The following is a 23522-nucleotide window of genomic DNA, read 5'->3' as shown; positions in this document are numbered from 1 at the left end:
GTGGTGCTCAGTACAGGGGTCAGAGGTGGCAGAGAACCTTCACACCACTGCCACCCAGTTAATGACCTTCCCTGCCTCAGTGCAGGGCTGCCACTGTACCTAGTGGGAGTGAGGGGGGGTGCTGGCCTAGTAGGATGTGGGGTTAAGGTGCAGTGAAGTGTCTGAAAGAGGAGGAGCAAGTAGCCAGGACCCCAGGGAAGGGAGGAGGACGAGCTTCTAAGCCCAGAGGTTAGGTGCTCCATTGTCCCATGGGACCTCAATTACAAAGCCCACGTTCAAGGGCAAAATAAGTGAGAATTTCAAGTCTGAGACCACAGATCCTTAAGCTCCAATTGTGGGAGGGTCCTGGTCTGCCTGGCAGATGCATGGCCAGTTTTCCTGGCCTGGAGGCACAAAAGTGAATTGGGTAAGACATGGAAGTTCAAAGTCTGATTCCAAGGCTTGTGCCTTTTCTGCTAGTTGAAGCAGAGGCTGGAAAAAGGCAATGAACACAGTAGAGTTGGGGGGAGAAGGGAGCCAGATGCTGCTGCCTGAGGGGCTCCAGGGAGAGCTGTTCTACCACCTGAGGCTTAAAGCAGGGAAAAGCATTTTCTGCAGGGGGAAAAGCATGAGCTAAGTCACCAAGCTGTACTGGGTCGCACTGCCCTGCAAGGAGAGGAGAGGAGAGGAGCACTTTTGGGGACAAGAAGCATCAGGTAGGGATGGTGAAGTAAGAGGGACTGAGGCAGAATTTCAACAGGGAGGGTGTGTCTTTGACCAAATGCTGCAAAAGGCTTTGAGGCCTGGGCTTGGGGAAACCCTCTTGGGGGGTTGACAGCTGGAAGAAGAAGCATTTGGGAATGACTGTGGAAGGCAGACTATTAGAGCTCAGTGGAGGGGTGGGGGAGAAAATTAAGCCTGAGTCTACACCATTTGGGGATAAATTTGACCCAAATATGGAAGAATCAGGGTAGTAAATGGAGAGGTCAAAGTGGCATTTGAAAATGCTAATATTGGTGTTCTTTTAGACCTGATGGATTAGTCAATTTTCTGACTGTAACAGAATATCTGAGGCTGATACTTTGTAAGGCAAAGAGAGTTTTCTTTTTTTTTTTTCCTGTCTTATTTTATCTTTTAGAGAAAGAGGTTTATTTAACTTATAGTTCTAGAGTTTCATGAGTTATGTTGTCAGGGTCTGCTTCACTCTGGTGAGGGCCTCATAATAGATGGGGTCACAATGACAGGAGCACATATGACAGCAATCACATGGCCAGACAGGAAGCTAGAGACATTTAGGGGCCAGTTTTGCTGTTTTTATAGCAACGTGTTCTTGAGGGAAGTAACTAGGGTCCCATGAGAACTACACTAATCCCTCTGAGGGTGGCAGGTTCCTCGAGTGACCTAATTGCCTCCCACTAGCCCCTACTTCCTAAAGGCTTTGCCACTTCCCAACACTGCCACACTGGGGACCAAGTTTCCAGCACTTGAGCCTTTGGGGGACACTCAAACTATCTCCTAACCACAGCAACTGGTGACTTGTCCATGTAAGGGAGGAAGCAACAAGTCAGGGAGAGGTGTTGGAGGGCCAAGGGGAGGAGATGTGCTCTCTGAGCCAACTGTGTACCTTTTCTGTTCCTTTTCCCTCAACAGAGGCTGGAGGCAAGTGTTCCTCCTCCTCCTTTCCTTGAGGGAGAGGTCAAGAATTGCAGGGGTGAGTCTTGGCCCTATCTGACCCCTCAGCCCATACTGGTGCCTCTGGGCAGAGGAGGGATTGGATCTGTGAGGGAGAAAATATGTTCTCAGGACCTGCTGAAGAAGGACTATGATGGGACAGGGGCAGTGAACAGGGCCTGGGCTCTTGTTGAACGTGGGTCTTCAGCCCAGAGGTGTGGCCAGGGCGGGTAGGAAGTTGGCCTTCAGAGGGAGTTGGGGACAGTCTTCCTAGAGGCAAAGGCTCTGGGGTCCAGGGGATCCAGGGTGGCTGTGAGCTAGCAGCTGCCTAGCCAGGGCACCTTTTCTCCCAGGGCTCCACATCTGAAGAGCTGGAGTGGAAGGGAGGTGGTCTTAGGTAGCAGAATGGGGTCCACCAGTCAATTTGGGGTCCAGCTGATCCCAGGAGGCCAGACATTGAGGCCTCCACACTGGGGTTTGAATTCAGGGTCTTGTGCTTTTGAGGCAAGAGCTCTACTATTTGAGCCACTCCTCTAGCTTGTTTTAAAGTTTTGAGTGGGTTATTCACTCACACGGTTTAAAAGCTAAACATTATAAAGAAGTGGACAGTGAAAACTAATTTTTCCTTCTTGTGTCTCATTTTCATAGTTTTCTTGCCCTGGCCTGGGACCATTGTTTGTAACATTTTGTGTGTCCCCAGATGTACTTAAAAGCTGCAGAAGCAAATGCCCTCCCTTATCACAGACAGGAACATACTGTTCCCACTGTTTTGTCTCTTGGTTCCTTTTCCCCCCTCATTCATCAGTATTTCTTGGACACCTTCCCATATCAGTATATAGTTCATTGTTCGTTTTTTTTTTTTTTTGCAGTACCGGGGCTTGAACTTGATCAAGGCCTACACCTTGAGCCACTCCACCAGCCCTTTTCTGTGATGTGTTTTTTTCTGAGATAGGGCCTCATGAACTATTTCCCTGGTCTGGCTTTGAACCATGATCCTTCTGATCTCTGCCTCCTGAGTAGCTAGGATTACAGGCATGAGCCACTGGTGCCTGGCTCATTATTCTTTTTTTTTTTTAATGGAGAATACAAGGGTTTGAACACAGGGCCTCTTGCTTGCCAGGCAGGTACTGTACCACTTGAGCCATGTCCCCTGTCCCTTTTTGCATTTAATTATTTTTTAGATATGGTCTCTACTTTTACATAGCTAGGATCACAGGCATCACCATGCCCAGTTTAGTGATTGAGGTGGGGTCTTGTTAGCATTTTTCTGTTGGCCTCAAACCGCCATTCTGCTGCTCTGTGCCCCCTTAATAGCTGTGATTACAGGTGTGAGCTACTTTGCCCAGCTCTATTGTTCTTATAACTGTGTGATATTTATTTAGATCATAAGCAATGTAGCAATAAACAACCTGCTGTACAAGGGCATCTGTAGGATCGATTTCCAGAGGAAGAATTTCTGGGACAAAAGATATAAGCATTTGTAACGTTGATATTGTCAAATTGACTTCTACAAAGACTGCTCCAATTTATAGTCCCCCAAGTAGTTTATGATGGTACTTTTTTTTTTTTTTTTTTTTTGCAGTACTGGGGATTGAACTCAGGGCTTTGTACATGCCAGGCAAGCACTTTACCACTCCAGGCACATCCCCAGTACCATGCATTAATTTTTTTTCTGACAGTACTGGGGTTTGAACTCAGGGCCTCACACTTGCTAGGTAGGTACTCTACTACTTCAGCCAGCCCCTCCCCTTTTTCTTGGCGGGGTATTTTTTGAGATAGGGCCTCATAAACTATTTGCCTGAGCTGACTTAGAACCAGTGGTGAGCCCCTCAGGTCCCATCTTGGGCTGCATTATGGTTGGAGGGACAGGACATCTGCCCTACAAACCTCCCCTTCCAGGGAGGCAGTCTCACCCCAAAGAACTGTGTGCAGTTTTCCAAACATACCATGCTACTCACACCTCTTAGGCCTTTGCCCATACTCTCCCAAAATGTGCCCCGCACTCCTTCCCTTCTAGGCTGGAAAATTCCCACTCTTCCTTTGGTAAGCTTCAGTCCCTGCGGAGGCTTTCCTGACCTGCCATGGCAGAGCTTGGCACTCCCTACCTGCTCTGGGTGCCCTCCGTATCACCTGGTGGGGTAACTGTTTATTTACATGGCTGTCTTTCCCAGCACCCAGCCCAGGCCAGGCCCACACTCCAAACTCATCTGTGACTAAAATTAAACTCCCTGGAGAGGCAGGAAGGCATGGAAAGGCCAGGGTGTGGGTGTCAGAGACTGCTTATGACTCCAGCCTTGTCCTCTTCCCACCTCCCCAGCCTCATCTCCTCCTGGCTCTGCGCTGCCACCACACCGGGCTGTGGGAGCTGATCCAGCTGCCTGGAGTGTGTTTCCCCTGGCTTTCTCATCCTTGGGACCCAGTTCAGCCAGGTCCTAAGGGAGGCCTTCCTATGTCCTGAAGCTAAAGTCACCCCTCCCATGCCATCGCTGTCCACACGTTTTCTCCATTCATCACAAGCAAATGAGCAGCCAATTTGATTTGTTTGCTGCTAGTCCCCACTGCTAGACTCTTTAAAGTCCTCTAGGGCTTGCTCACTACTATGGGCCCAGGGCCTAGCATATCCAGGACTACACATCTTTATGAATTGAAAGGAGCTTGAACAAATGGATACAAATCCCCACTCCACCTCTTCCCACCTCTGTGTCCTTGGGTTAATTACTTACACTCTCTGAGAATGAGGCCTTTCCTCTTGTAAAAAGGCATGACACAGGAAGAAACTCCACACATGACAGCTACTATTTATTTTTTCCTTTTATCTAAAAAATGCACGTTTTTGGTCAGGGTTAAAGGTCTTACTGTTTATCTTGCAAAAGAAAAACAATGTTTTTTTGCAGTCTTAGGGTTTGAACTCAGGGCCTCATGTTTGCCTGGCAGGTGCTCTACCACTTGAGTCACTCAGCCAGCCCAAAAGAATTTTTATTGAGAAGTTAAATACGTGGGAAAGAACAAACATCAGTTTTTACATCTCCCAAATTAAGTAGAACATTCTAACACAGACAGCCAAGTTCCTGTGTCAGCCTTGCTTCTAACCCTGTCCCCACCTGTGACACCACCCACACTTTCCCTCCTGATCTGACATCACCTGTCCATTCCTCAAACTATTTTTGACTCCTCCCCCTCCCCCGTCCTCTTGCGAGAGACATTGCTAGCAGCTCTACCCTTTGAACCCCTCCTACCACCAAACCAGTTCTCCAAAGGGGGGAGCATGCAACAAGTGGGGTGCATGCAACCAGCGGGGGTGCAAGACGACCTACTCCCGAAAGAACTGAAAACAGGAACCGAAACAAGTACACGCAGCCCACTTGTTCCTAGCCCACCATTCCCAGTGGCCCAAACATGGAAAACAGCCTCCGCGTCCCTGGAGCTCGAGACACAGAACCCGTGAAGTAGACGTCGGTGCACGGTGTCCAGTCCTGCGGAGATAGCCTTGCGGACAGGCCAAGTGACGGAAAGCCACAGACGGTCCCGGACCGAGCCCTGGCGTCGGCAGGCGGCACCTGCAGCAGGTGAGTCCCCAGAGGCAGGAAGCGCATTGGAGACACCGGGGGCTGGGGACAAACTGCTTCCTGAGCTGCGGGGCTTTGGAGTGATGGACGCTTGGGGACTAGACGTGGTGGCTGCACAACACTGTCAATGCACCTAAATGCCACCAGGCAGGAGAGACCGTGTGTCAACCTGTCCCCAGGTGACCTTCCCGCCCGCGCTGCAAGGGCGCTCTGGATTATCAGTCCTGCTAACGTTAGTGTGACGAGGGAGCACGGGCCCCCGATTTACAGACGAGGAAACTGAGGCCTAACGAGGGTTGGGGACTTCCCATATGACCGCTAAGCCGCCGCGGAGCCGCGAGTCCCGTTCGCTGTCCGACTCCGCAGACCACGCGCCGAGGCTGGGTCGGGTGCCGAGTGTCCCCGGGCGCATATGGTCATCCGTGCGATGATCGCCGGTGGAACAGGCTGTCCTCTTCCCCTCCAGACCCCAGGCCCCTCGAGGGTGGCGGGACTCGGGTTCTGGGCGATCACTGACAGCCAGTCACTCAGCACCGCCTCCTGGGCTCCGAAATGGCGGCCGCCGGGATCGCGAGGCCACGCCCACCGGGGGGCGGGGCTTGAGCTCAGGCCAGAGCAGTGGATCGCCGAGCGAGCCGAACCTGCCGTCGACCGCCAGGCGCGAGAGCGGGCGCCGAGCGGGGAGCCGGGGGCGCCGCAGGTCGGGAGGAGGAGCGCCGAGCGCAGCAGGGCTCGCTTGCCGGGGCCGCCCGAGAGTGTCTTCTTCGCGGGCGCTGGGGCCGCCATCTTAGATGGCGGGAGTCAGAGGCGAGCGAGCGTGAGGCGGGAAGGCTTCTCTGCCGCTGTCCCTGCGCCCTGCCCCTCACCCCGAAAGGGCCAGCTGGCCGGGCTTTGGGGCTTGTGCCCTGGGGCGCGGAGCGCTAGTGCGACGATGCGGGGCCTTCCCGGGGCCCCGTCCCCTGGGCTGGGGACACGCCGATTGTGACCGCCTCCCGTTCCCTCGCCCGCCGCGGGGAGGAGGAGCGGGCCAGACGCCGGCGCGGGACGACAGGACACGGGGGCGGCCTGGTTCCCTCAGGTAAGCGGCAGGGCCGGGGGGGTGTGTATGGGGGACCGGGCGGCCCCTGTCACCCCCCAGCGGCGCTGGGCGGGCGGGGTCCCCGGTGTCATGGCCGGCGAGCCCGGTTCCCACGTCCCTACTCAAATTTCCTTGTGTTTCGCGGAGACCGGCCAGCGCCACTCTGGTGCCCAGCGCGCATTCCTCGTATTTGGGCACTGGGGAAATCCGCCCCATGTCTGGGTTGTCACTCGGATGGGCTCCCTCCTCCCCTCTCCAGCCCCGCAGTGGGGGACCCGGGCTTGCACCTCGTCCCCGGGCTCTTCTCGCTCGTGACACCCCTTTAGGGAAGACGGAGTTATTGGGGTGGCGAGGAAGAAGCGGGTCGGCGCCCCGCCACAAAGGAGAGCGGGCGGCCTCGCCTTGGGTTTCAGGACCTGTGGGTTCCTAATGGGACTGGGATGCCCGGACCGAGGACCGGAGCTGGGCCGCCTTTGTGCAGCCGCGAGGCTCTGCAGAGCCGGTCCGCGCCCGCTGCGAGGGGTTTGGACCTCGTGAGGGGCGAGGCGGCCGGGTCCATTCATTGTTCTTTCCCGGGGCGCTGACTGTGCCTCGGGTTTCCCCGGTCTGTCTGTCTCCTCAAGGTGGGACCAGGCTCTCGGAGTCCCTTCTTCCAAGCAGGGCGCGATTGTTTTGGGGACGGCTCCGCTCGCTCGCTCGCTCGCGGGGCTTGTAAACAATGCGGCGCGATAAGGCTGGGCTGGCCGCTCACCCGGCCCCGGGGAGCTCCGAGCCGCCGGCTTGGCCTGGGGGACTTGCAGGTCCTTGCGGTGTGGAAGCTTCGGCCCGTGCTCGCCGGTGAGCCCCGGGGGACGCGGGCCCAGCTGGGGACAGTGGTCAGGGGCGGGCGGGCAGCTGTGGGATGAGATTGGGAAGCAAGGAGCAAGTGGTGAGATAGCAGGATTGCGGAGGGTCTCTCTCTTTGTTGTAGGTGGTGGTGAACCAGTGGGTTGAGTTTGGGTTTATTCCAAATCTGGGTTGCTAATTCCTTGCTCTTGCTGACGACTCCCCCCTTGCTGATGTTGGAGTGATGGAGTGGAAAAGGTTTACTTTGTTACGGGCTGGGGGCGTGGCTCAAGTGGTAGCGCGCCTGCCTCGGAAGCGAGGCCCACAGTGCAAACCCCATACCAAAAAAAGAAAAAAAATTATTTTGTTCAACCCAGTTAACGATTTTGGTATGTGTTTTATATAAACTGCTTTGTACTCACTCAATAGTAGATGAACTGAACCTAACGCCCCTAGAGATTCTTGCAAAAAGTCCCAAGTTACACCAGTCTCAAAATATGTTAACTTATAAATATATGTACCCTCTATTTACAAATTTCAAATGGCTAGTTCTGCATTTGAAGTGGCTGTTGACAATATAAGTCGTGTTGCCGAGGCGTAGTATATAAAGCAAACACCTGAATGCAGGTGAGTGGTTTTAATGGACATATTTTATATGGTACACTGTTTCTTGGATAGATTCCCCAGGTTCCAAGTCTCTTAAAGTATGAAGTTCTGTGGATATTATTTTCCTAAAATGGCTGTTGTGATTAATGCTTATGCTAAATGATTATGATGTTAAAAGACCTCGGCTGCCAGTTCTAAATCTTTTTTTGGCTTGTGATTGTATACCTCTGAAGAACATGAGGATTCTTTTGACTTGTTTTTAATTACCCTTGTCTCTTCAAGAGCTAAGCTGCTTAAATCCGACAGCAGCATTTGACCCTGTGGAACACTGGATTCTTGGAAAAATAAACCTGTTACTGTTTCTGTTCTAAAAGCTTATCTTTTAGGTTTGTGGTGTTTGCTATAATAAATTGTAGTAGCATTGCTTAGTTTTGTTTAAATCTTGTCAACAGTTGAAAAAAACGGGTGTGCCTTTGAAGTGGAAGACTTGACTGAAATTTGAACATCTTTAAGGGACAATGTTTAGCAGACAAAAAACAGGGAGAAGCATATTAAGCTGATTTTCCTGACACAAAGTGTCTAAAACCTAAAGTGAACAATGGTATTGTTTTCCAACTGCTCTGAACCTAGTTGCTTTTAGCTTAAAATATACTATTTGCTGTGAAGGTTAAACAGCTTCATACTTTCTGGAAGTTCAGTTTGACTTTTGCAAAAGCACTAGATTTATTTTTCAAATGGAAAATATAATTTATAACTTCAAACTACTATTTCAAGAAGTCTGTTAGTAAATGTATGATTATACATTTAAATTTCAGATGGAACTCTGTTAGTAACCTACTGCCTAAAAATAGAAAAACGTAGCAGAGGGAGTGCTTTTGTTTGCATGTTAGGAACATAATAGGCCACACATAATAATCCTGCTCTTGGGAGGAGCCTGTGGGCCACACAGCATGCCTACATGTTGACTTGCAGAAGAGAATTTTAAATATTGCCTTTGAAAGGCAGTGAGTTAATGGACAGTGAGGAGGTTTAGGAAACCACAAACTCAAGCTTTGACTTGAAAAGTTGTTTTTTTTTTAAAGGTGTGCAGATCATGGAGTCATTTTTTTCCTCAAGGTATAAGGTATTAGTTAGAAAATTGCTCACCTCGACTAGCTTAACTGAGAAATCAACATTGCACTCTTAGAGGATGCTTGTTTAGGTCTCGTTTTTGGTATATTGTTTGTACTTACAGGTGAAATTCTAATCACTCATATAACTGGGCTCAAAGTGTAATTCTAGATATTTGTGTCATGATCCAGTTGATACTTCTGGTACAGGGCTAAAACATTTTGTCTGTAATCCTTGTGATAATAACGGCTGGATATTTTATTCTGGCCTTAAAAGTTGTGAGTAAAAACTCCCTAATTACGTGTTAAGGTTTTCACCTTTAATTTTTACAGTGTTTGAGTCAGTCTGTTAACTTCTTTTCTCCCAGAATTACTTGTATAGTTTTCAGTGGTTTTATTTAAAATGATTTTTTTTTTTTTTTTTTTTTTGTCTATACTGGAGTTTGAACTTAGGGCCTCTACCACTTGTGCCACACCTCCAGACCTTTTTAGTTTGTTTTTCAGATAGGGCTTCGATTTTGTCAGGTTGGCCTTGCTCCTTGATTCTTCTGCCTCTGTCTACTGAGTAGTCTGCACCACCATGGGCACCTATAATGCACAGCTTGAACTCATGGCTTACATCTTGAGCCATTCCACCAAGCCTTTTTTTGTGATGGGTTTTTTCAAGATAGGGTCTTGTAAACTATTTGCCCTGGTGGGCTTCAAACCATGATCCTCCTAACTTTTGCCTCGTGAGTAGCTAGTTACAGGCATGAGCTACTGGCGCCCAGCACTAACTTTTGTGTGTGTATGTGTGGTATTGGGGTTTGAACTCAGGGTTGTGTGCTTGCTAAGTAAGTGTTTGGCTACTTGAGGCACACTCTAGCCCTTTTTGCCCATTTTGCTTTATTTACTTATTTTTAGATAGGATCTCTAGTTTTAGCTGGGGCAGACTGGACCCCATCCACCCTCCCATTTACTTGGGACCACAGTGAGTGCCACCAGTGCCAAAATGCCTGACTTATTTATTGAAATGGGGTCTTGATAACTGCCCCCTCCCTCTTTGAACCTCGAGATCTCATTTCCTGAGCGAGGGTTTGGTGCTAAGGCTCTGTGATCCTCTTATTTCTACCTCCCAAGTAGCTGGGATTACAGGTGCATACCACCCACCCAGCTACTCTGCAATTTTAGTGGCTTACTTCAGATGTGTTTGCCTTCTGATATTACTGCTAGAGTCTCTGTTTAACCTAGGAACGTGTCAAGTGGGTGCTGGTTCTTTGTTACTGGTTTTGGCTCACAAAGTGTGTAAATTGGCATCACATTCCAGTGTACATAGTACTTTTTGAAGAACACTTGACACATATTTTTAGACCTAGATTCTAAAGAATTTTACTGGATAGGGATTAACAACCTCAAAGCTATTTTAGAGTCTTGAAATCTTTGTGATTTGGAGATTATTTACATTTTTGGTTAAGGCATGGGATCAGCAGGCAATGACAATTGTCGTTTTCAGAGACCCAATGTGGCTCATTGCTTCTCAGGACCCTGTGGTCTGTCCAATGTCACCTTCCTCTTCTTTCTATCTGCCTGCAGGATTTAATTTACTGTCATCCAGAAATGAGAGCAAGTCCATCTTTACTGTTTTAATCAAGGTATTCCCTCCTCTTCATTTTCCTCTAGCCTGCTGTGGGAAGTAAACGTTCCTTGACTGTTTTGGAAGCTACATAGCTAAGGGGTCACATTTGAATTTCTTAGTAGATCCATGATGGAAGAGTCAGGGTAGTTAATAGTTAATATTACATTAGAAGTGTGAGTTTTCCTTCTTAAACTTGGTAGTTTGGAGACATTCTTAATTTGAAGAAGCTCTTGACATCCATCCTTTTACCTAAGCTTGAGACAGATGGAATCCTAATTTTCCCTGGAAGAGCACAACTCTTCACCTCGGGCAAATCTGATTAGGACGCTTGGCTTGGCTTGCCTGGGATAGAGGGAGCTCCCCTCACAGCCTTGGCGCATGCCTGAAATCCTGGCATTTTATATATAGGCTGAGGCAGGAAAATTGTGAATTCTAGGCCAGCCTGGGCAACTTAGAAACCTTGTCTAAAAATTTTTTTTTTTTTACTTACAGCAGAAAAAACTGGAAATAATTCAAATATCCAGCAGTAATAAAATGACTATGCTGTGGCCACTTGACATGGGAGAAGGTGCTTTTCATTTCATATGGCTCCCATGATGCATTTATGACATGGAAAATGCTGAACACACAATTGTGGAGCTGGAATGATTACAGCTACACTATAAAAGCACCTAAACTTAATATAATGGGATATTACTCAGTAATAAAAGAGAAACGGTGTGCTGATAGATGGATTCAGCATGGATGGACCCTGAAAGCATTATGCTAAATGAAAGAAGCCAGGCTCAAAAGACCACGTATTCCATTTAGTTGAAATGTCAGTATAAAATCTGCAGAGGTAAAAAGCTGATTGGGAGCTGGAGGAAGTGGGGACTGGACAGTGACTATGATAGGGGCTTCTTGGGGTGATGAAAGTGTAGAATAGATGGTGGAGATGGATGCCCAACTCTGTGAATATAATAAAAGCCACTGCATTGTGCACATTAAATGGGTGAATTTTATTTACTTATTTATTTTTCGGCACTGGGGTTTGAACTCAGGCCTCACACTTGCTAAGCATTCACTCTACCACTTGAGCCAGCCTATCAGCCCAAATGGGTGAATTTTATAGATTGTGAATTATATCTCAAGCTGTTAAAACAAACCAAAACTTCTGTGTAGGAAGACACTATTAATGTTCCCAATGTTTTTTAAACAGTAGAAATAAGGATAATTTTCCTCTATACTTGCCTATTTTTCAAATTTTCTGAATACATTGCTTTTTTTTTTTTTTTTTTTTTTTAAGCAGTACTGGGTTAAACTCAGAGCATCATGCTTGCTAGGCAGGCACTCTAGTGCTTGAACCACACCTCCAGTTCATTTTGGTCTGGTTATTTTGGGTTATTTGGGGTCTCATGAACTATTTGCCCAGGCTGGCTTCCAACCTCAGTCCTCCTGATTCCTGCCTCCTCAGTAGCCAGGATTAGCCAGGTGTGAGCCACTGGCGCCCAGCAAATACATTTGTTTTATAATAGAAAAATATATTTAGTAAAGTTAAATTATGGGCTGGCAGAGTGGCTCAAGTGTAGAGCGCCTGCCTGGCTTAGTGTTTTAGGCCTTGAGTTCAAATGCCAGTACTGCCAAAAAAAGAAGAAAAAGAATAAAGTTAAATTAATTCTGTGCATTGCATGGACCCTTACATCATCCCCTACAGGCAGTCACTGGTCAGACTGCCTTGACAGTTATGTCTGAGTTGCTTCCAGTTCCTTTCTGCTGCCTCCAAATTAGTTCAGGCTGTATTACCATTTGCCTAGATTGTAAGACCTTCTATTTTTCACATTACTATGAAATTCATTTTCTTAGTGTGCAGATTCTTACAAATTAAACATTTTTTGAATAGGTGATACAATCAGCAATGCCACAAAAGTGAGAGGATGCAAAAGAAATCACGCTATGCAAAGTTATTCTTCGTTCTCTGTTCCCCAGCTACCCACCTTTCTTTCATGGAGAGAGATAATGTTATGGGGCTCTTGCATATCCTATTGTGATAATCCAGAAATGTTCTGGTGTAGGTGTGCTTGTCATACTTTCTCCTAAAGTCTTTCAGGAGTCCCCATTGCCTACAAGAATACGATTTCTTGCCTCTGTGTATTGCTTACATAGCCTCATACTATGTTCAGTAGAATTCAGATTCTATTTTTTTTGTTGTTGTTCTTTTATTTATTTGTATATTTTTGCCAAACTAGGGCTTGAACTCAGGGTCTACACCTTGATCCACTCTACCAGCCCTTTTTTGTGATGGTTTTTTTGAGATATGGTCTTTCGCACTATTTATCCTGGCTGGCTTTGAACTGTGATCTTCCTGATCTCTGCCTTCTGAGTAGCTAGGATTACAGGCGTGAGCCACTGGCACCCAGCTCAAAAGCTTTTTTTTAAGGCACTTTGTAGGTATAAGCTAGTGTGCTTGGTGCAAGGTGAATAAGGCAGGTTCCTGCCGTCAAAAACCTTATCTTATGGAAAGACAGATTTCCTCACTTTCATCTGTTCCTCTTTCAAGAACCATTTTCAAAGCCTTTTAAACCATTTTCAAAGTCTTTTAAAAACTCATTTCCTGATCTTTTGTGCTCCTTCCCCCTTATTCCTACTATTCTCCGTCCTGGAGCCCTCCTTAAGCCCTTTGCATTTGCTGTTGTGGCCTTTAGTGTATAGAGTGCAAACTATAACTAACGTTTTCTGTTCAATGCTTAACTGATACTTGTGCAAAAAATTTCTGTTTTGAGAGGCTAGGAATCAGGCCTGTGTGCTTTAGTGAAAGTGCTGAATCTAAATTCTAACACTTAATATTAGGTTTTATAAGGCTTTTTATTTAATTTTAGATATTTCATGCAAAATTATTTTTGATACTTTGCAGTGCAGACATTTTAAGTATATATTGTGACATTTTATTAAAATTTTTTTACCTTTCTCCTCTTAAAGGACTATGTCGTAATTACTTTTGAAGTAACTGGCTGATTACAGCTCAATTTGTTAAATGCAAAGTGTTAAATGATTTTGTTGACTGTTGTATAGCCATTTTTTTTTTTTTTTTTGATGGTGTGAACTCAGGGCTTCATGCTTCCTAGGCTGCATTCTACCACTTGAGCCACTCTGCCAGTCCTTTTTTTTTTTTTTTTTTTTTATGATGGCTATTTTTGTGATAGGGTCCCTGGAACTGTTTGCTCAGGCTGGTTTTGAACCTTGATCTTATCGCTGCCTCCTGAGTAGCTAGGATTACAGGTGTTAAGCTCCTTAAAGGTGGAGCATGCTTTATTCTTGCTTATATATCGCCACTTCTTAAACCTTGCCTTTCTTATACAACAAATGTGAATAAGTAGAGATTCTTATCCACCTGACGACATAGTTCATCTCTCTTGCTCTTTTTTTTTTTTTTTTTTTTTTTTTTGGTGGCAGTGGGGTTTGAACTCAGTGCCTCACGCTAGGCAGGCGCTCTACCACTTGAGTCACTCCTCCAGCATTCTCTTCTCTTCCACTCTCTCACATACACACAGTGTTTACAGTAAAGAGGATACACTCAGAATTTTGTGACTTAGGCCATGTGGTAGGAGTTACCTCACTTGCACTTCCCCCTTTCTTGGGTGGTACCTGCTTAGTACTCTGGACTCTCATTGCTAGCCCCGAGAGGACATTGGCCTGCTTCAGCAGCTCCCTTATTGGCTCAAGCATCTAGCGACATGTTGGCTGTTTCCGGCATCCATAGGTTTAGACATGCAAGGAAATTTTAACCCGAGAGGTTGTACTCTTCTCCCTTCCTTGACCTTAGTCTAGACTGGAATGAGAATATAATTGTGAGAGTATTAACTGACTTCATCAGTGCACAGTGGGTCCTTAGGCTGTGTGTGTATGTGGCTGTTGAACATGTATCACATGGAGAGTGTCACTTTAGCAACTTCACTGTGCAGGAGAGGCATGAAGTGCACTCGCAGTGTAATCATCAAGACTCTCCATTCCCAGAGGTTTCCGTCACCCCAACACAGCTCTGCACCTGTTCCTCCCTACCCCAGCCCTTGGCTTTGAGTTCTGCCTGTTCTTCACACTTTAAGTAAGAGTATTATTATATTATTACAGTATTTTTCTTTCTGTGTCTTAAGCATGTTTCCAAGTTAGGTCTGTTGGTGTATCAGTACTTTACTTCCTTTCATAGCTGAATAATATTTCATTGTATGGGTATATCACATTTTGATTATTCATCCATTTGTTGATGGACACTTGGGTTGTTTCCACCTTTTGGCCATGTTGAGTAATAGATATGTTTGAGTTCTTTTCAATTCTTTTAGGTATGTACGTAGGAGTGGAATTGCTAGATCTTACAGTTAGTCTGTGTTTAGCTTTTTCTTTTGTTTTTGTTTTGGATGGTACTGGGGTTTGGACTCAAGGCTTCATGCTTGCAAAAGAGGCACTCTACTCCTTGAGCTACCCTACCATTGTGTTTAGCTTTTTGAGGAACTGCCAACCTGTTTTGCACTGTGGTGGCACCATTTTACATACTAAGCAAAGCACACAGGTTTCACTTTCTCCACATCTTTGCCAAACTTATTTTCCATTTATTTACTTTTAATAGTAGACATCCTAATGAGTGTGAACTGGCCCTAGGCTTGTTTTCTTGTTGCTAATTAGAGTTCATGGGCAAACCAGAACTTTAGAAGTTGGCTATTTTTCAATCTGATGAATTTTTTTCCTGTCCCATACAAATCTATTTGTGTATGATGTTCTTTAAAGAAATAAATTAGGTATATAACTTACTACTTATCTTTTTTTTGTAAAGAATAAAGCTTTTCTGTAAGTTGGTACATGTAGTTATGCCCTCATACTCTTTTAAGTCTAAAATGTATTAAATCAACCAGTGAGAAACTATTTCAGTTGACCCTAGTATGGCCACAGAAAAACAAAAACAAAACCAAGATCAGTTGATACTGGGTGATAATACATATTAGCTGAAAAAAAGCAAGGTACTAAAGTAAGTAGAGGGTTTGCAGAGTGGCTCAAGTGGTAGAGCGCCTGCCTAGCAAGCGTGAAGCCCTGAGTTCAAACCCCTGTGCCACCTAAAAAAAAAAAAAAAAAAATCCCAAACATTGGCAAGCACACCTATAGGTTATTTTAGTGTTTCCTTATTTTTACATATTTAGTTTTCTTTTTCCTTTGTGAACATGTATTCTGCAATCAGTCAACATTTTAAAAATTAGTAGGTTTGGAAATACTGCAAAACAATATTGATGTGTATGTATGTGCCTATGACCATGTGTGGGATTATAAACCTGGAGGAAAACACTGAAGAAGAATGATAGGTTTCTTTGGGAGAGGAAAAGAAGGGCCAGAGCAAAGAAGGTTAAAAAAAAACTACTAACTTACATATTGATAAGTGCAATAGAAAAAACAAAGCAAAAATTTATGAGTATGTTTGTAAAGACATCAAACATGAAGATTTAAAATGAAAGCAAAGTGTGTAATGATTTGCCTCCTCCCTCCCTCCTTCCCTTCCTTCCTATGGTGTGTATGTAATAAATTTAAAAAGCTGTGCTCTTCCTTTTCTTCTTGCATTCCTTGGACACACTGGCTTTTGTTTTACCTCTGCATTTGTCTGTTAAAATGCTGCCCTTTCAAACTCAAATAGCATAATGAAATCATCATTTATTTTTTTTTGTAGTACTGGGGATTGAACTCAGGGCAAGCACTCTTCCACTGAGGTACATCCCTAACTTGAAATCATCCTTCATTGTCTACCTCTTCCTTCACTCAAGCTAAAATTGACCTTTTTCTAACTGAACTCTCGGGTTTTCTTTAAGACTCACTCCCTAAGAAAAGGTTACCATATTTTGTTGTAGGCTTACTTGTCTTTCTAAAAGCTCTTAGCACAGTGCCTAGCACACATTCCATTTTTAATAATTGGTGGTGGTTTTAATTTCAATTTTAAAAGCTGCTGGAAGGCAAGGGCCATGTCTTTCTAAACTTGATTCTTCCAAGCAGCTATCAGTTGAAAGTGGTTTCTTAGAAATTGTTGAATGATGGCACCCCTTATTCTTTTCCTTTCAATTCTATGCCAGATTGAAGCATATAGAGAGGTATTCTGTTTCCTTATGGTATATGTTAATATCTTTATGTGTTACATAAAGGTGCAATTTTTGTGAGAGAATGGTTATGACAAATATTTTAATTATATCTTTGTCCCATTAGTATTTCATTCTGCAGATATATGAGCACCTAATTTTATGCAAGGTTCTATACTGGATGGTGGAGTATAACAAGATTTAGGAAATACACAAGAGTTCTTTTCCTGAAGGCATATATACTTTAGCATATAATTACATAGGTTACAATCTTACATATATATATATATATATATATTTTTTTTTTTTTTTTTTTTTCTTTTTTAATCCTGTAGCCAAAGTAGTTGGGTATAGTTTAGGGCTTTAGTAAATGGTCAAATTAAGAGGAAAAACTTTTATGTCTTTTTTTTTTTTTTTTTCCTTTTGGTGGTACTGGGGTTTGAAATCAGGGCCTTGAGCTTGCAAGGCATGTGCACACCCCCACTTGAGCCACTCCACCAGCCCTTTTTTGCATTGGCTTGAGATACGGCCTTGTTTTGTGCCCAAGTGGGCCTAGACAGTGATCCTCCTATTTGTGCTTCCCTGCATAGCTGGGATGACAAGGGAGTGCCACCATCCGCAGCTATTGATTGAGATGAGGTCTTGTGAACTTCTTGCCTGGGCTGGCCTCAAACCTTGATCCTCCCTACCTTTACCTCTCAAGTAGCCAGCACTACAGGCTTTTGTCTCCCTGTCCTTCCCCCCAACATGTCCTTATTTTAAGAAAATTACTCTGGAAAAGTTGATTAAAAATAATTTCTGACAAACAAATGAACCTGTAATTTCATAGGTTCCTAACTAATTTTTATTTATTTTGTGGTAATAGAATTTGAACTTAGGGCCTACACCTTGAGCCACTCCGACAGCCCCTTTTAGTGATGGGTTTTTTTTGAGATGGGGTCTTGCAGACTATTTGCTGAGGCTGGCTTTGAACTGCAATTCTCCTGATCTCTGCCTTCTGAGTAGCTAGAATTACAGGCATGAGCCACTGTATCCCAGCTAATATTTTTTTTTCTTTATTTCCTTTTCTTTGAAACAGTGTCTTGTTATGTAGCCCAGGTTGGCCTCAAACTCAAGGTCTTCCTGCTTCAGCCTCCTTTCTCATCCTGTGCTGGGATTATAGACATGCACCACCCACCGTACTTGGCTGAGAAAGGCTAATTTTTTTCTTCTTCTTCTTTGAGGGACTAGGGTTTGAACTCAGGGTCTTGCCCCTTGCCAGGCAGGCACTCTTACTGCTTGAGTCACTCTACCAGCCCATTTTTCATAATGTTTTTTTTCAAGATAGAGTCTTAAACTGTTTGCCCGGGGCTGGCTTCAAACTACTATCCTCCTGATCTTAGTTTCCTGAGTAGTGTAGCAAGGATTACAGGGGTAAGCCCCTGTCTTTTTTTTTTTTTGCAGTATAGGGGCTTGAACTCAGGGCCTCATGTTTGCTAGGCAGGTACTTTACCACTCGAGTCACTCTGGCAGCCCTTTTTATCCCATAGTTACCTGGCTATCAGAGTAATCATCTATAAACCATATTTTATTTGCAGGTGTTATATTTTGTTACTAGTGTTGATACTGTACTTAGTAAATGGATTGTTCATTTTAAAATTAGCAGTTACTGCTTAAATGAAGGAACAATGACCAATTTGGAGATGGAAAGGAATACTTAAGTTAAAAACATTTCAGAGATTTAAAATGAGAAAATCTCATTTTGTGGTGAGAGTTAAAAATTAAATTTGTTCAGACATCTTCCACTGTGGGAAATGATTGTTTTAGCATAATTGTTTCAGAACTAGCTCATTTTAAGCTTGTACTTAAAAATCAATGACACGTTTGAAACTCTGGAATCTGTTTTCTAAACTTGGGCGGCCCCCGCTTGCTGACTTTGGGAGGGGCAGAGTGGCACATCTCTTCATGGGAGTGTGTGCTAACCAGTCCCCGGTGAAGTTACCAGTTTGTGGTCAGAAATTGAGAAAGCATTGAGGAAACTCAAATACTGATACCTCCCCCCCACAACCAGCTTGCAGTACATGAGAGTGCTCTTTTGGACTGTTGGGAAACTAGTATACTCATGTTTGTTCAGCACAAGCTTTCTATTTGTGAAAGTGATTTTTTTTCCCCAGTCATGTTGTTTGGCTAATTCAATTAAAGAAGAAAAAGAGCTGGGTATGTTGGCACATGCTTGTAACTCCAGCACTCAGTTGAGGCAGGAGAAATTCGAATTCAAGGCCAGTCTGGGCTGGGCTACATAGGAAGTTCAAGGTCCGCCTGGACAACATGGCAAGACTCTGTGCCCCCCCCAAACAAACAAATAAACAAACAAACAAAAAAACACCCCTTTAAAAAAACACCTGACCCAGTCTGTCAGGTGACCAAGGTTGGACTAAAGAAGTAATGAATTCAAGTGAAGTTACAATGTAAAATACGGTTATTCAGTTAAGTTTGTTGTGTCCCACTACTATTGATAGCAGTATAGGCAATTTTAATCACCATTTCCTAACATGAGCATATGTCCTGAAGACAGGCTTTTTTAAAAGACAAGTCCAGAAGTATTTTTTTCAACACCTATTATGCTGTGAATCCATAAGGAATAGGTTCCAGCAGCTCAGGTTCCCCACTGGTTCTTACAAAGTGTGCCTCTCTGGGTGGGTGGAGCAGGTTGGCACTTCTGTAGAACCCAGGTACCTTTCTCTTTGACTTCTTCCTCTTTTTCTTTTTGTTGTGTGGGTATGGAACCCAAGGCATTGTGTGTGCTAGGCAAAGCCTCTACAGCTGAGTACATCCCCAGCCCTGGACTTCCTTCTTTTTCTGATCATTTTCTTCTTGAGTTTCAGGAAGTTATTTCAGCTCTTAGAGTGCTTAATATGTTCAAGCCACACATTAATTGTCTTGCTGGTAACTGGTTTGTTCACAAGACCAACCAATGCTGGGCAACACTGTAGATAGACTTCTAGTTCTGCAACATTGTAGACTTCAGTTTTGCCAAACTACCTTTTGTGGGCCATTTCTTTCTGTACCATAGCTTTCACTTGATGGCTGCAATAGCACCTTTTTCATGGAACAACTTCATGTTTTCTAAAAGGCCTAGAGGAGGTGTTTGGGTTGCCTTTCCTCTCAGTTGGTGAATTACTTTAAGATGTTCATTCCCACAGGAAGGACTCATGATAGGTTTTGAGTACATTTGAAGAAGGCATATCTATATCTTCATTCTCAGTTCTCACAAGCCTTATAGCTTGACTATTTCACAGTTGAGGGTGATTATTTTAAAGATACATTTAAAAATGATCCCTACTGATAAAATAGCTGGCTAGGTTATTTTAAGAGTTTACCTGAATTCATTTAGTCTTCCCAGCAACTTCATGATGGACCTTATTTTAAAGAGGAAGAAATAGAAGAGAGATAAGGAATAATTCTGTAATACAAGTCATCTATTTAATTAGAGATTAAGGGATTTTCTAGGGTAACTTCGGCTCCATCCTATCTTCACCTTAGAATTTTTTTCTCCACACAGTTTGAATTTAAGTTTTATGATTGCAAGCAGGTGCCCTACCACTTGAACCATGCCTCTAGTTTCACCTTGGATATTAACCCCTTTGTGTGATATATGTTTACTGTGTGGGTATTTATTTAGGTTTCTGAGAGTGTCCCCTGCTTTATAATTTTCATTATGATCTATAGTAGTTCTGCTGCCTTCTTACAGGGCTAAACCCACCTAGTCCCTGTATTATGCTTCAACTACAAAATCATATGTAAACTTGACAGATCAAGCCTTATGCTAATTTGCTCCTTCAAGCCCTTACATGGAGCCCTTAGTGATATCTTTTAAGGAGTTGTCTTTTCTAAATACTTACCCAAGTAGAAATACTTATTTCCATTACTCTCTCTCTCTCTCTGTCTGCCTCATGTAAGATGATAATGAATCATTTACTTTATGTGAAAACTTTTCTTCAAATCTTAAATATCTTAATTTAGGGACTTAATTTAAATAACACTTGTTAAAGTAGCACTTGGTGTCCCGGTGTGGTAGTGTGTGTCTAATCCTAGCATTCAGGAGTCTAAGGCAGGAAGATTAAGGCCAGCCTGGGCTATATACTGTGAATTCCAGTCCAGCTGGGGCTACATAGGGAGACCCTGTCCAAAACAATAACAATAGCAAAAACACTTTTGGAAATACTCTTTCCAAAATATATTTTCCTTCACCACTGATCAATATTTCCTAAGTTTGTAAGAAACTTCCTGTTACTGAAGAAAGCATATATTAAACATACACAATTTGTGGAAGCATTTTTGGTGACATTGGGGGCTCAGATTAAAGCCTTTTAATCTAAAGCTTTGCGTACTTGGGAGTATTTACCATTTAGTGGAGGGATCTCCCAATTTATTTTTATTTTTTGGTGGTACTGGGGTTTGAACTTAGGGCCTTGGGCTTGCTAGGCAGGTACTCTACCATTTGAGCCATGCCCCCAGCCCTTTTTTGCTTTGGTTAGTTTTGAGATAGGGTCTTGAGTTTATGCCAAGGGCCACCAGACCTTCGATCCTCCTGTAGCTTCCTTCATAGCTGGGATGACAGCTATGGGCGACCATGCCTGCTTTTTTATTTGTTGAGATGGAGCCCCAAGAACTTTTGCCAGGACTGGCCTTAAACCAAGATCTTAGTCTCAAACTAGATCCTCCCAAGTAGCTAGGATTACTGCACCCTCAGACTCTTTACAAGTTTTCTTTTTTATGTGTGCTAATACTGCTAATTCTTATGAGAATATTTAAGATGCCTGGAATTTTGTAATGGATAATGAGTTTACTGGAAAGATTCCTAAAAATGATGATACTAGTTTTGAATCCTAAAAGTTTATTTTACAATTAAGTAATCAAAACTCAGTAAACACAATTCTTTGGAATAATGTGGCCTGGTACCAGTGGCTCACACCTGTAATCCTAGCTACTCTGGAGGCAAAGATCAGGAGGATCAAGGTTTGAAGTCAGCCTGGGCAAATAGTTTGACAGACCCTATCTCAAAAAAATCCTTCACAAAAATGGGATGGTAGAGTAGCTCAAGGTATAGGCCCTGAGTTCATACCCAGTACCACCAAAAAAAAAAAAATATATATATGTATAAAATCATTTGCTACCACTTCTCTGTTGTCCCAAGGTTTGAGTTTTATTATATATTTTTTGGTAGTACTGTGGTTTGAACTCGGGTTTGCACTTGCTAGGCTCTGGTTCTACCACTTGACCCAGGCCTCCAGTTGTCAATTTTCTAATCTTCTGATTTGTCAGAAAGATATTTATAGTATTATTTATTTGTAGCACTGGGGTTTGTCTGCCTCCAGAGTAACTAGGATTGCGGGCATGAGCCACAGGCATCTGGCTTCCCCGCCCCAACTTTTCTTTCCCTGGGGTTTGAACTCAGAGCCTCACGCTTGCTAGGCAGGCACTCCACCAGCACTTTTTTGTGATAGTTTTTTTTTTTTTTTTTTTTGAGGTAGGGTCTCTCGAACTGTTTGCCTGGGTTGGCTTTGAACCCTGATCCTCCTGATCTCTGCCTTCTGAGTAGCTAGGATTGCAGGTGTGGGCCACTGGTGCCTTTCCCTTCCCCCTTCCCTTTTCTTCCCTTCCTTCCTCCCCCCCTCCCTTCCTTCCTTCCTTTGCTAGAATTTTTCATTTAGTTAACTGATTAAACTATAAACTGCTATATACTTGAGACTTGTATGCTGTTTATAGTTAACAGTTATTTTGATTTTACCTAAAGAATAGTTAGATAGGATATTTTATTTTTCTAACGTATTTAGTAATTATAAGTTGTACATGGTATTTGGTTTATTTTCAAATCTTGTCTCTTTCTCCTTTCCTGGGAAATAAGCTTTTTGAGAAAATGGTAAATCCAGGCAGAGACATTTCTAAAAGTTGCTTTGGTCAATCACAGGTAATTTAGGAGTATGTTGATGTTCACGTGCTCAGGCCAATGGGAAAAGCAACTAGAATTGTCCCAGAGGATCCCTTAAGAATCTGAAAATAGCTCAAGCAGTAGAGTGCCTGCTTAGCAAGCATGAGGCCCTCAGTTCAAACCTCAGTGCCAAAAATAAATATGTAAATAAATAAAAGAATCTGAAAATAATTTGCACAAAGCAAATGACTAAAATAGTGTATGATCAGCTGGACGTGGTTGAGCATGCTTGTAATGCCAGCATGCAGGAAACTGAGGCAGGAGAATTTTAGTCCAAGGCCAGCCTGGGTTACATAGCAAGATCCTGTCAAACAACCTCCCACCCACCCATCCACCCACATGCACACACATCACCACACACAAATACAGTGTATACTTGATACAAGAAAATAATAGATTTCTGTAAGTAATCTGAGAGTTAAGTAAGGTCTCTTAGTTGGATTGTACTTTGGAACCTGGGATGTAATTTTTGGAATAGAGTAACATAGTGGTTTAATACTTTTATGCAATGAACCGAGAAAACTCCAAGCTGGAAGTTTAAGGGTGATCCAGAAGAGTTCCTAATTATTGTAATAGAATAATAATCTATCAATATAATGTAATTTCTTTTCTTTTTTCTTTTTGGCAGTACTGGGGTTTGAACTCAGCTCCACACTTGCTAGGCAACTCTCTACTGCTTGAGACAGACCTCTAGTTCTTTTTGCTCTGGTTATTTTGGAGATGGGGCTCTCACTTTTTTTTTTTGCCCAGGCTGGCCTAAACCTCGTCCTCCTAGTTTAGACTCCCACAGTTACTGGGATAACAGGGACATGCCACCAAGCCCAGCTTCATTGAGATGGGGGTCTCAAACATTTTTGCCTGCAATCCTTGTGAAGTCAGGCTCTCCCATATCTTGGGATGGCAGGCTAGAATATAATTTCTAGCCAGTAGAACCATTATTGAAAAGGAGGGAGGAAAGGAGACAAAACATGCCAGTAGAAGAGAAATTGTAAATCAAATTTAGATGTCAGTAAGGAAATAGG

The 23522-nt window shown here is 43.8% G+C and overlaps 1 protein-coding gene across 4 annotated transcripts in view; it reads left to right on the top strand.

Moving 5' to 3' along the window:
- The first annotated feature begins 4838 nt into the window (after window positions 1–4838).
- The window catches only part of Raf1 (Raf-1 proto-oncogene, serine/threonine kinase), a 59448-nt gene continuing 40764 nt past the window's right edge, over window positions 4839–23522 (top strand). For 2 of the 4 annotated variants that reach the window (XM_020177155.2, XM_020177157.2), the window contains exon 1: window positions 5933–6294. The gene's annotated coding sequence lies outside the window, so the exon portion shown is untranslated. Of the gene's footprint in view, window positions 5217–5932; window positions 6295–23522 lie in introns of those variants that run through there. The other 2 variants (XM_020177159.2, XM_020177160.2) reach the window with 2 other exon arrangements.

The sequence above is a fragment of the Castor canadensis genome, chromosome 10 (genome assembly GCF_047511655.1).
Source record: "Castor canadensis chromosome 10, mCasCan1.hap1v2, whole genome shotgun sequence".
Classification (NCBI taxonomy): domain Eukaryota; kingdom Metazoa; phylum Chordata; class Mammalia; order Rodentia; family Castoridae; genus Castor; species Castor canadensis.
Note: the sequence above shows the minus strand (reverse complement) of the source record. Positions and strands in the feature narration are given on the sequence as shown.